This window comes from Symphodus melops (genome assembly GCF_947650265.1).
Source record: "Symphodus melops genome assembly, chromosome: 14".
Lineage (NCBI taxonomy): Eukaryota > Metazoa > Chordata > Actinopteri > Labriformes > Labridae > Symphodus > Symphodus melops.
The window spans coordinates 18,903,876-18,915,378 of NC_136704.1; the positions used below are offsets into that span (position 1 = coordinate 18,903,876).

Below are 11,503 nucleotides of genomic sequence, written 5' to 3' on the forward strand. Positions count from 1 at the left end.
GATTGACAGGCCAATAGATTAAGTCACTCAGTTTTAATGGTTTTAATGGTAAATACAAGTCAATATATTTAGTAGCAGTAACTACAGAATGGTATTTATGATTGATGTGCTCATGCCTGATTCCTGTGAGTGCAACAGCAGAGAGTTTAAAACCGGATGGAAAAGTATATTATATCGAGACAATAAAATGACAACTCATTTGTTTGGACACATTTTTTATTGACATTGAAATAGTTTCAATATGCGTTTAGAAAAAACATTTTTTAGCAGCTCTCGTCAACTTCACGCTCACTTATGACCTGGTCATAATTTAAGCTGCAGAAGAAAGATCCGTAAAAGCAAGAAAAGTAAAGAATATATTAATAAAAGCCATAAGGAGTTGTTCACAGAAGCTGCATGGTTTTTGCGACTTCACATCCATTTCTCATTTCCTGTTTTGTGGGATTGTTCCAAGCAGCTGCATTATTCTTTGCGACAGCTTACATTGCCCTGAGGAGTAGAGAGGGGAAAAGACACGAAACAAAACATCAAATTAATTACATACTCAAACAGGTAATTATTCCATCATCATCATCGTGTGTGTCACTGTTTGTCATTGTCTTCTTCCTCAAATGTAGTTTTAGGTTTTATATTAAGTTGGTGTACATGATTATTATTATACCACGCCTAGTAAACTTCACTGTTTGTTATTTTAGCACATTATCATGAAGCATTTTATGAAGTAAAGCCTCAATAAGTATAGAAAGTGTGACCACAGAGTGGTTTTGATGCTCAGTTCTTACCATTTTTATCTGGTTTTGTATCCACCGTGATTCAGGTTTGATACAGTACCATTTTCCACTCACAACTTGAAGCCTGGAGACAGAAATGAAAGGATCAAATAAATTAGTTTTCATTTAGTTTTCTTCTGACCTCCAACTTATTTTGATTTGTATATCAAACAGTGGGAGGGGGAATATGTACAGAAACACTAGTTGCCTTAGAGATGCTTCTAGTGTTAACTTAAGAGCTCGACGTATATTAGCACATTTAATGACTTTGCGTAATAGGCAATGAAAACATCATACATTTATATTTAGTTTGAAGCATTTGGTACTTACGCAAAGTTTTTTGATTTGCAGCCCACTCGTGGTTTCTGTTGAACGCAGTCTATGACTGCTTGGCCGATGTAATCGCGTGCAGAATGACAGCAAGGTGTGGCTACAAAGCCATCCACTGTGACAGTCGAGCACAAACACAGAAGGAGAGAGACACAGTCATTATTCAGCAGTAACATTTAAAAAATAAAAATAAAAAAAACACAATGATATAATCTTGCTCAAGTCGATTATTTAGCTTATTTTTTAGGGCAGAGTAACATGACGACACGTCTAATCAGCAACATGACACCTAACAAAAAGAAGTCAAAAGTAAATTGCAAAAAAGTAAACTGCAAAAGAAAACAAGTTTTCTTTTTCTTTTTTTTTCGTGTACAGCCTACAGATTTATTCTTTGTAACTAAAATGTGTCATTTTCATTTTCAACAATGCTTTGATTTCAGTTCAAAATATTCACTTAATAACCACAAAATAGTTCATCAGATATGCACTCTTTCATTCGAAAAAAATATCCCAGCTTTAATAGTCGAGCATATTTACAGTAGAGACCGTGTCAGTGAACTATGAGGGCAAAAAACAACAATAAATAATCATTCATTAAACCTTTTCAAGGTCAAATGTTCAATTAATCATGATATTGATTTGAGGTCATATCACCCAGCCCTACTTTTAAAGTAATTTAATTACATGCAGATTAATAGTACTCCACACCCTTTGCTGATTATTATTGTGTTCTTGCTCTATGTACCTTTTGGTGTATAGATGAGCATCCCTGCAGCCAGGGCGAGCAGACAGATCCAGCGGCCTGCAGAGAGAGTCGTGCACATCTTCACACGCTGCACGGCATCAAATGTGACTCTGAATCTCCGCTGAAAACCTGCTTTATTGTTTAATGTAAAGTCTGATGATGAGTGAACAAGAGAGGTGGCATTTTACAAACTGCACCATCACACCAAAAAAGGAACTGTTGTTGTCTTGCAAGGTTCCTGTTGGCCATAAATGATTAGGTATGCTGGGTGTCTCAAACAACCCAACATGTAAATGTAAATGTTAATTTCTCTTTCAGGGTTCCCTCTCCTTTTTTTAAGTTCTTGTTCCAGGACTCCTCATAGATATTAGGGACAGTTTTGCTGGCATGACAGGAAGGCTTTGTGTGCATACACCAACATGTTGTTTTCTGTTGAAGTCTGTTTCAAAAGATGTCGGACTCATTTTTTTTCTATCTTTGGATGTTTTTTGTTTAGCACCCAGTATAGTTTTTGGATGTGCGTGTTGTTTGATATTTGTGTACAGTCTATAGTTATTACCATGAACTTTTACACTAATATTAGATTAAGTCTAACTGGGCTGGGTGACGCTCCAGACAAAAGGTAAGGTCATATATTATCAAACTCTCCTAAAAAGGCTCAACACACCTTTTAAACCATGAAATTTCCTCTGTTTATTTATTTATTTATTTTTTTAATTATGTATTACATATTTTATTCGTATATGTGCTTTATCTAAAGCACATTTTCATGTTTACATGATCAGGCATTTTGTTCAATATAGAAATAAGAAAGGATAAAAAACACCTTTGGAACCTGGAAAATTGGTCATCTATTTTGCATTTCTTTTAGGAAGCAAGGGAACACTTTTAAAAGTCAGTAATATATCTGGTACTGTTGTAAAAATGTAAAAGATGAACTGTATTACTCCAATGTTGTACAAGGTAAAGACTGGGATGTATCTCTGAATCGATGAGATAGATTGACAGGCCAATAGATTAAGTCACTCAGTTTTAATGGTTTTAATGGTCAATACAAGTCAATATATTTAGTAGCAGTAACTACAGAATGGTATTTATGATTGATGTGCTCATGCCTGATTCCTGTGAGTGCAACAGCAGAGAGTTTAAAACCGGATGGAAAAGTATATTATATCGAGACAATAAAATGACAACTCATTTGTTTGGACACATTTTTTATTGACATTGAAATAGTTTCAATATGCGTTTAGAAAAAACATTTTTTAGCAGCTCTCGTCAACTTCACGCTCACTTATGACCTGGTCATAATTTAAGCTGCAGAAGAAAGATCCGTAAAAGCAAGAAAAGTAAAGAATACATTAATAAAAGCCATAAGGAGTTGTTCACAGAAGCTGCATGGTTTTTGTGACTTCACATCCATTTCTCATTTCCTGTTTTGTGGGATTGTTCCAAGCAGCTGCATTATTCTTTGCGACAGCTTACATTGCCCTGAGGAGTAGAGAGGGGAAAAGACACGAAACAAAACATCAAATTAATTACATACTCAAACAGGTAATTATTCCATCATCATCATCATGTGTGTGTGTCACTGTTTGTCATTGTCTTCTTCCTCAAATGTAGTTTTAGGTTTTACGTTAAGTTGGTGTACATGATCATTATCATTATACCACGCCTAGTAAACGTCACTGTTTGTTATTTTAGCATATTAGCATGAAGCATTTTCTGAAGTAATGCTTCAAACCGGTTTTAATGCCTAGTTCTTACCTTTTGTATCTGCATGTTCATCCACTTTGAATCAGATGTAATACAGTACCATTTTCCACCCACAACTTTAACCCTACAAAACAGAAATGAAAGGATTGAAGATGTTAGACGTTTAGTATGAAACCATAAACAATTTATTCATGTAACTCCAGGTTTGTTGTCCTTTGTCAGGTTTTAATGGATCATGATGCTAAAATTGTCATGTGCAAAGCCTGATTAAAAAAGACACCTAGAAGTGCACTATACAGCCTAAACCATGTTCAAACCCCATAAAACTCAAAGTAATAATTTCCCCATCTCAGATATAAATGTCTACAGAGCCTCTTACACCTGAATATATAAAAATATTAAGTGATGACAAATCATGTTGCAGACTGACAGCAGAGAAAGAGATAACTGTGTTAATTTTACAGAGCTGCTGAAAATGGTGTTTTCATCATGAAGCCTGGTGTTCTTCTATCGTTCTCGGATTATCAGGCGGTCACAAAACTGTCCCTGAAGAAGATAGTGAGTCCTAGTCTGCCATTTAGATACAGGCTGAAGCAGAGCCTGTGAAATAACTCAAACTGTGAATTGACAGTTTTAGTTCAATGTACACCTTGTAGCCACACCTTGTATCACAATCAAATACTTGCAGGCCATGATATACTTCACAATAAAGTAAAGGTTAACAACAATGGAAGCACAAGGGGGCCAAGAGTATTTAGGTGTCATGAGGTTATTGTTTTAAGCCGATAAAATGATTTTTATAGATATACTCTGAAACATTCATTATTCAAAAACAAACGTCAAAAGCGAGCTGTACTTACGCAAAGTTGTTTGAGTTGCAGTATCTGTTGGCTTTCTGTTTAAAGCACTCTATGATTACTTTATTTATGTAAGGGTTTGCTTTCAAACAGCAAGGTGGCTGCCTAAACAGATCCTCTGCCCCACACACGCACGCACACACACACGCGCACACACACACACACACACACAAAGAAGAGAGAGACACGTTCATTATTCCGCAGTATTACTTAAACACTGACTGCAGATGGAAATTAGCAAACTGCTATAATCTGGTAGAAAGCATCTGTTCTCTATGAGATTAACGTTATTTTTTTACTTGGTCCCTGACAATTAAACTAAACAAAACAGCAACAAACAGAAGTGATTTCGCTGATAATAATTTTGAAGAAACAGGAAACAGAAGTGGACTTCTTTGTGTTCATATAGAAAACTAAATGTTTGAGGTTGTCCCAACATCTATTCCATCGAGACCAACAAACTGTAAGCTGTATTTTTTTAAACGAACTCTCCGGGCTTACTGTGAGGATTTCTGTTTTGTCAGAATTTAGATTGAGGAAGAAGTCACCTTAACATGTGTTTTCTTCTTCTCAGGCTATAAAAGGATATGATAAAAATCAAGACAATAAGAGCAGAAGGATGAAGTCTAGGACAAAAAGCCTGCAGGAATACATATACACAATCTCCTAATAAGTTTATTATACGTCCACCAAAATAAATACTTTGATGTTCATTGTAAAGGGTATGAGCAAATAAAAGGATAAAAATATCATCCTTCAATCTTTAAAAGTCACATGTATCACTCATCTATCACAAAAAGCACAACAGTTTGCAACTACTTGAATCACTCCTAACAGAAGATGGATGAACATCAACCTACCACAACGTACAGTTTAAAAGTGGTTCATGTTCTGCTCCACAACGACACACTTTTTATACAAAATTCTTCTTTTGAATACCTTTTGATGCAGAGACGAGCAGCGCTGCAGCCAGAGGGAGCAGGCAGATCCAGTGGCCTGCAGAGAGAGTCGTCCACATCTTCATACGCTGCACGGCACAGAAACTCTGGATCTCAGCTGAAAACAAAATGTTCAGTTTCTGCCAGTCTGACGATGAGTGAACCACAGAGGAGAACCTTACAAACTGCAACTTCACACTAAAACAGGAACCATTTGAAGTGTGTGCTAATCTCCCTGACAAGACACACACAGTGTGAAGACAGGGGAGTTTGTTGATCAGGTATGTTGTCTATGTCATCCAGAAGTTTCCTTTCCTGATCATGCATACTATAAAAATAATTTAAAAAATGCATAAAAATGTGCACAAAATACATTTAAATATAGCCATATTTCAGAAAATTATGTGCTGTTGATGATTGTGTGTTTTCTGTTCCAACCTGACATTGACCCCGTGCAAAAAAAAAAAAAAAAAGGAATTCATCAGCTCAGTTCAACAATATGTAGAAATTTGGTTTGGTGCATGTGCACAGTCAAATTTACTTTTCATCTTTATTTTGCTTTTTTATTGCAGTAGTCAATAAATGGATTACTTCAAATTCCATTCATAATAAATATGAGCAACAAATGGGGAATCTCCAAAGCTGTCAGTCAGAGATAGACTAATAATAACCCTCAGACTGAGAAAGAAGCTTTTTTTAACATCCTATGTTACCATATTAGACTAAAAAAAGATTGGTCATAGAGGCGTGAAACAATATCTACATCGCTTTTCCTGTTCGTGGTCGAGGGGGGCTGGTGCCAATCCCAGCTAACATTGTGCGAGAGGTGGGGTACACAATGGACTGGTCGCCAACCAATCACAGTGCTGACATATTGAGATAGACAACCAGCCACACTCACATTCATTCCTACAGACAATTTAGAGTCAATGAGCATGTCTTTGGACTGAAGGAGGAACATGGAAGCCAGAGCACACAGAGAGAACTCGTGCATGTAAGAACTCCACACACCCTGTCCAACGGGATTCTAACCAGGAACCTTTTCACTAACCACTGCCCAGCTGTGCAGCCTCACCATAAATAATTTAAAGTACCGTCACATGTGACAAAGATGATGAATGATATGAAGATGATGATGAAATGAAGATCATGTCTGTTTTGTAAACTAATTGTTGGTGATTAGTTTTCTATCAATCAAGTAATCGATCACTTGACTCATCCTCATAGCAAAAATAACTCTCCGTTTTTTAAGTTTCTTGATTTGCAGCCCACTCGTGGTTTCTGTTGAACGCAGTCTATGACTGCTTGGCCGATGTAATCGCCTGCAGAATGACAGCAAGGTGTGGCTACAAAGCCATCCACTGTGACAGTCGAGCACAAACACAGAAGGAGAGAGACACAGTCATTATTCAGCAGTAACATTTAAAAAATAAAAATAAAAAAAACACAATGACACAATCTTGCTCAAGTCGATTATTTAGCTTATTTTTTAGGGCAGAGTAACACGACGACACATCTAATGAGCAACATGACACCTAACAAAAAGAAGTCAAAAGTAAACTGCAAAAGAAAACAAGTTTTTTTGTTCTTTTTTTTTTTCGTGTACAGCCTACAGATTTATTCTTTGTAACTAAAATGTGTCATTTTCATTTTCAACAATGCTTTGATTTCAGTTCAAAATATTCACTTAATAACCACAAAATAGTTCATCAGATATGCACTCTTTCATTCGAAAAAATATCCCAGCTTTAATAGTCGAGCATATTTACAGTAGAGACCGTGTCAGTGAACTATGAGGGCAAAAAACAAAAATAAATAATCATTCATTAAACCTTTTCAAGGTCAAATGTTCAATTAATCGTGATATTGATTTGAGGTCATATCACCCAGCCCTACTTTTAAAGTAGTTTAATTACATGCAGATTAATAGTACTCCACACCCTTTGCTGATTATTATTGTGTTCTTGCTCTATGTACCTTTTGGTGTATAGATGAGCATCCCTGCAGCCAGGGCGAGCAGACAGATCCAGCGGCCTGCAGAGAGAGTCGTGCACATCTTCACACGCTGCACGGCATCAAATGTGACTCTGAATCTCCGCTGAAAACCTGCTTTATTGTTTAATGTAAAGTCTGATGATGAGTGAACAAGAGAGGTGGCATTTTACAAACTGCACCATCACACCAAAAAAGGAACTGTTGTTGTCTTGCAAGGTTCCTGTTGGTCATAAATGGTTGGGTATGCTGGGTGCCTCAAACAACCCAACATGTAAATGTAAATGTTAAGTTCTCTTTCAGGGTTCCCTCTCCTTTTCTTAAGTTCTTGTTCCAGGACTCCTCATAGATATTAGGGACAGTTTAGCTGGTATGACAGGAAGGCTTTGTGTGCAAACACCAACATGTTGTCTTCTGTTGAAGTCTGTTTCAAAAGATGTGTAATCTACAGCTTTATAAGTCCCCACACAGAAGCTGTCGGACTCGTTTTTTGTTTAGCACCCAGTGCTTAAGTTTTTGGATGTGCGTGTTGTATGTGTTCTGTCTATAGTTATTATCATGAACTCTTACACTAATATTAGATTAAGTCTAACATTCTGGGTGACGCACATACAAAAGGTAAGGTCATATATTATATAAACTTTATTACAGGCTCTAAGCCCAAAAAAACCTTTTTCGCAAGAGTCTTAAAATGCACTCATACCAATGCTTCCATAGATGTGATTGATATCGGACTGAGCTACACCTGGGCCTTGTGAGCCTCACAATAATACAGTTTTGTGACTCATCAAGTCGACACATGAATTTAAACATCAGGTTCCTCAAGAGGGCCTGTAAACAGCATAATCTCAATTCACAAAAAAGCTTAGAAGCACCACTGCTCCTGGGCTTCTTCAGCAGTATCCTCAAACAATCATTGTATGCTACCTGCAGTTTGCGCATGGTCTCCTTTTTGTAGTTGACCCATAAAGGGGCTGCATACATAGGGGTGCAGTAAGCACGGAACAAGTTCACTTTTACATCATCAGAGCAGTAATGGAATTTCCTTACTAACATGTTCGCTTGGGCATACAACATTCTTCTTTGCCTGTACATGTCAGCATCATCTTTCATCTTGTCAATAATGATGTGCCCAAAATATTTTGTACAGTTGGATACACAGATGCATTGCCCTGACAGGTAAAACATTGGAAATATTATCAAACTCTCCTAAAAAGGCTCAACACACCTTTGAAACCATGACATTTCTTCTGTTTATTATTTTTTTTTAATTATGTATTATATATTTTATTTGTATATGTGCTTTATCTAAAGCACATTTTCATGTTTACATGATCAGGTATTTTGATAAAGAAATAAGAAAGGATAAAAAAAACACCTTTGGAACCTGGAAAATTGGTCATCTATTTTGCATTTCTTTTAGGACGCAAGGGAACACTTTTAAAAGTCAGTAATATATCTGGTACTGTTATAAAAATGTAAAAGATGAACTGTATTACTCCAATGTTGTACAAGGTAAAGACTGGGATTCATCTCTGAATCGCTGAGATAGATTGACAGGCCAATAGATTAAGTCACTCAGTTTTAATGGTTTTAATGGTCAATACAAGTCAATATATTTAGTAGCAGTAACTACAGAATGGTATTTATGATTGATGTGCTCATGCCTGATTCCTGTGAGTGCAACAGCAGAGAGTTTAAAACCGGATGGAAAAGTATATTATATCGAGACAATAAAATAACAACTCATTTGTTTGGACACATTTTTTATTGACATTGAAATACTTTCAATATGCGTTTAGAAAAAACATTTTTTAGCAGCTCTCGTCAACTTCACGCTCACTTATGACCTGGTCATAATTTAAGCTGCAGAAGAAAGATCCGTAAAAGCAAGAAAAGTAAAGAATATATTAATAAAAGCCATAAGGAGTTGTTCATCTCAATTGTTCCAAGCAGCTGCATTATTCTTTGCGACAGCTTACATTGCCCTGAGGAGTAGAGAGGGGAAAAGACACGAAACAAAACATCAAATTAATTACATACTCAAACAGGTAATTATTCCATCATCATCATCATGTGTGTGTGTCACTGTTTGTCATTGTCTTCTTCCTCAAATGTAGTTTTAGGTTTTACGTTAAGTTGGTGTACATGATCATTATCATTATACCACGCCTAGTAAACGTCACTGTTTGTTATTTTAGCATATTAGCATGAAGCACTTTCTGAAGTAATGCTTCAAACCGGTTTTAATGCCTAGTTCTTACCTTTTGTATCTGCATGTTCATCCACTTTGAATCAGATGTAATACAGTACCATTTTCCAGCATCAACTTTAACCCTAGAAAACAGAAATGAAAGGATTGAAGATGTTAGACGTTTCATTACCTGAACATTTTGTGTCTGGTATAATGTTGTTTCTCAAAAGTTGTTTATCAAACAATGATAGTTTCAGAAAAAAAACTCTGTAAATGAAAGACAGCTAAAAGAAGCTAAATCCATCAAGAGAGTACACAGTCCTGTTTAGTATGAAACCATAAACAATTTATTCATGTAACTCCAGGTTTGTTGTCCTTTGTCAGGTTTTAATGGATCATGATGCTAAAATTGTCATGTGCCAAGCCTGATTAAAAAAGACACCTAGAAGTGCACTATACAGCCTAGACCATGTTCAAACCCCATAAAACTCAAATAATTTCCCCATCTCAGATATAAATGTCTACAGAGCCTCTTACACCTGAATATATAAAAATATTAAGTGATGACAAATCGTGTTGCGGACTGACAGCAGAGAAAGAGATAACTGTGTTAATTTTACAGAGCCGCTGAAAATGGTGTTTTCATTATGAAGCCTGGTGTTCTTCTATCGTTCTCGGATTATCAGGCTGTCACAAAACTGTCCCTGAAGAAGACAGTGAGTCCTAGTCCGCCATTTAGATACAGGCTGAAGCAGAGCCTGTGCAATAATTCAAACTGTGAATTGACAGTTTTAGTTCAATGTACACCTTGTAGCCACACCTTGTATCACAATCAAATACTTCCAGGCCATGATATACTTCACAATAAAGTAAAGGTTAACAACAATGGAAGCACAAGGGGGCCAAGAGTATTTAGGTGTCATGAGGTTATTGTTTTAAGCCGATAAAATGATTTTTATAGATACACTCTGAAACATTCATTATTCAAAAACAAACGTCAAAAGCGAGCTGTACTTACGCAAAGTTGTTTGAGTTGCAGTGTCTGTTGGCTTTCTGTTTAATGCACTCTATGATTGCTTTATTTATGTAAGGGTTTGCTTCCACACAGCAAGGTGGGTGCCTAAAAATATCCTCTGCCCCACACACGCACGCACACACACACACACACACACACACACACACACACACACACACACACACACACACACACACACACACACACACACACACACACAAAGAAGAGAGAGACACGTTCATTATTCCGCAGTATTACTTAAACACTGACTGCAGATGGAAATTAGCAAACTGCTATAATCTGGTACAAAGCATCTGTTCTCTATGAGATTAACGTTATTTTTTTACTTGGTCCCTGACAATTAAACTAAACAAAACAGCAACAAACAGAAGTGATTTAGCTGATAATAATTTTGAAGAAACAGGAAACAGAAGTGGACTTCTTTGTGTTCATATAGAAAACTAAATGTTTGAGGCTGTCCCAACATCTATTCCATCGAGACCAACAAACTGTAAGCTGTATTTTTTTAAACGAACTCTCCGGGCTTACTATGAGGATTTCTGTTTTGTCAGAATTTAGATTGAGGAAGAAGTCACCTTAACATGTGTTTTCTTCTTCTCAGGCTATAAAAGGATATGATAAAAATCAAGACAATAAGAGCAGAAGGATGAAGTCTAGGACAAAAAGCCTGCAGGAATACATATACACAATCTCCTAATAAGTTTATTATACGTCCACCAAAATAAATACTTTGATGTTCATTGTAAAGGGTATGAGCAAATAAAAGGATAAAAATATCATCCTTCAATCTTTAAAAGTCACATGTATCACTCATCTATCACAAAAAGCACAACAGTTAGCAACTACTTGAATCACTCCTAACAGAAGATGGATGAACATCAACCTACCACAATGTACAGTTTAAAAGTGGTTCATGTTCTGCTCCACT

At 36.4% G+C, this 11,503-nt stretch overlaps 2 long non-coding RNA genes across 2 annotated transcripts; both read right to left on the minus strand.

The window, feature by feature from the left end:
• Positions 1-3,042: 3,042 nt before the first annotated feature.
• LOC306835045 lies at positions 3,043-5,571 on the minus strand. The gene is made up of 4 exons (XR_013780563.1): positions 5,355-5,571; positions 4,419-4,533; positions 3,610-3,682; positions 3,043-3,333 (listed from the first exon to the last, which is right to left on the minus strand). It is a non-coding gene; the product is annotated as an uncharacterized lncRNA (long non-coding RNA).
• Positions 5,572-9,094: 3,523 nt separating this feature from the next.
• LOC306835243 lies at positions 9,095-10,921 on the minus strand. Its single transcript, XR_013780597.1, has 3 exons — positions 10,558-10,921; positions 9,610-9,682; positions 9,095-9,333 (listed from the first exon to the last, which is right to left on the minus strand). It is a non-coding gene; the product is annotated as an uncharacterized lncRNA (long non-coding RNA).
• Between the last annotated feature and the right edge of the window lie 582 nt (positions 10,922-11,503).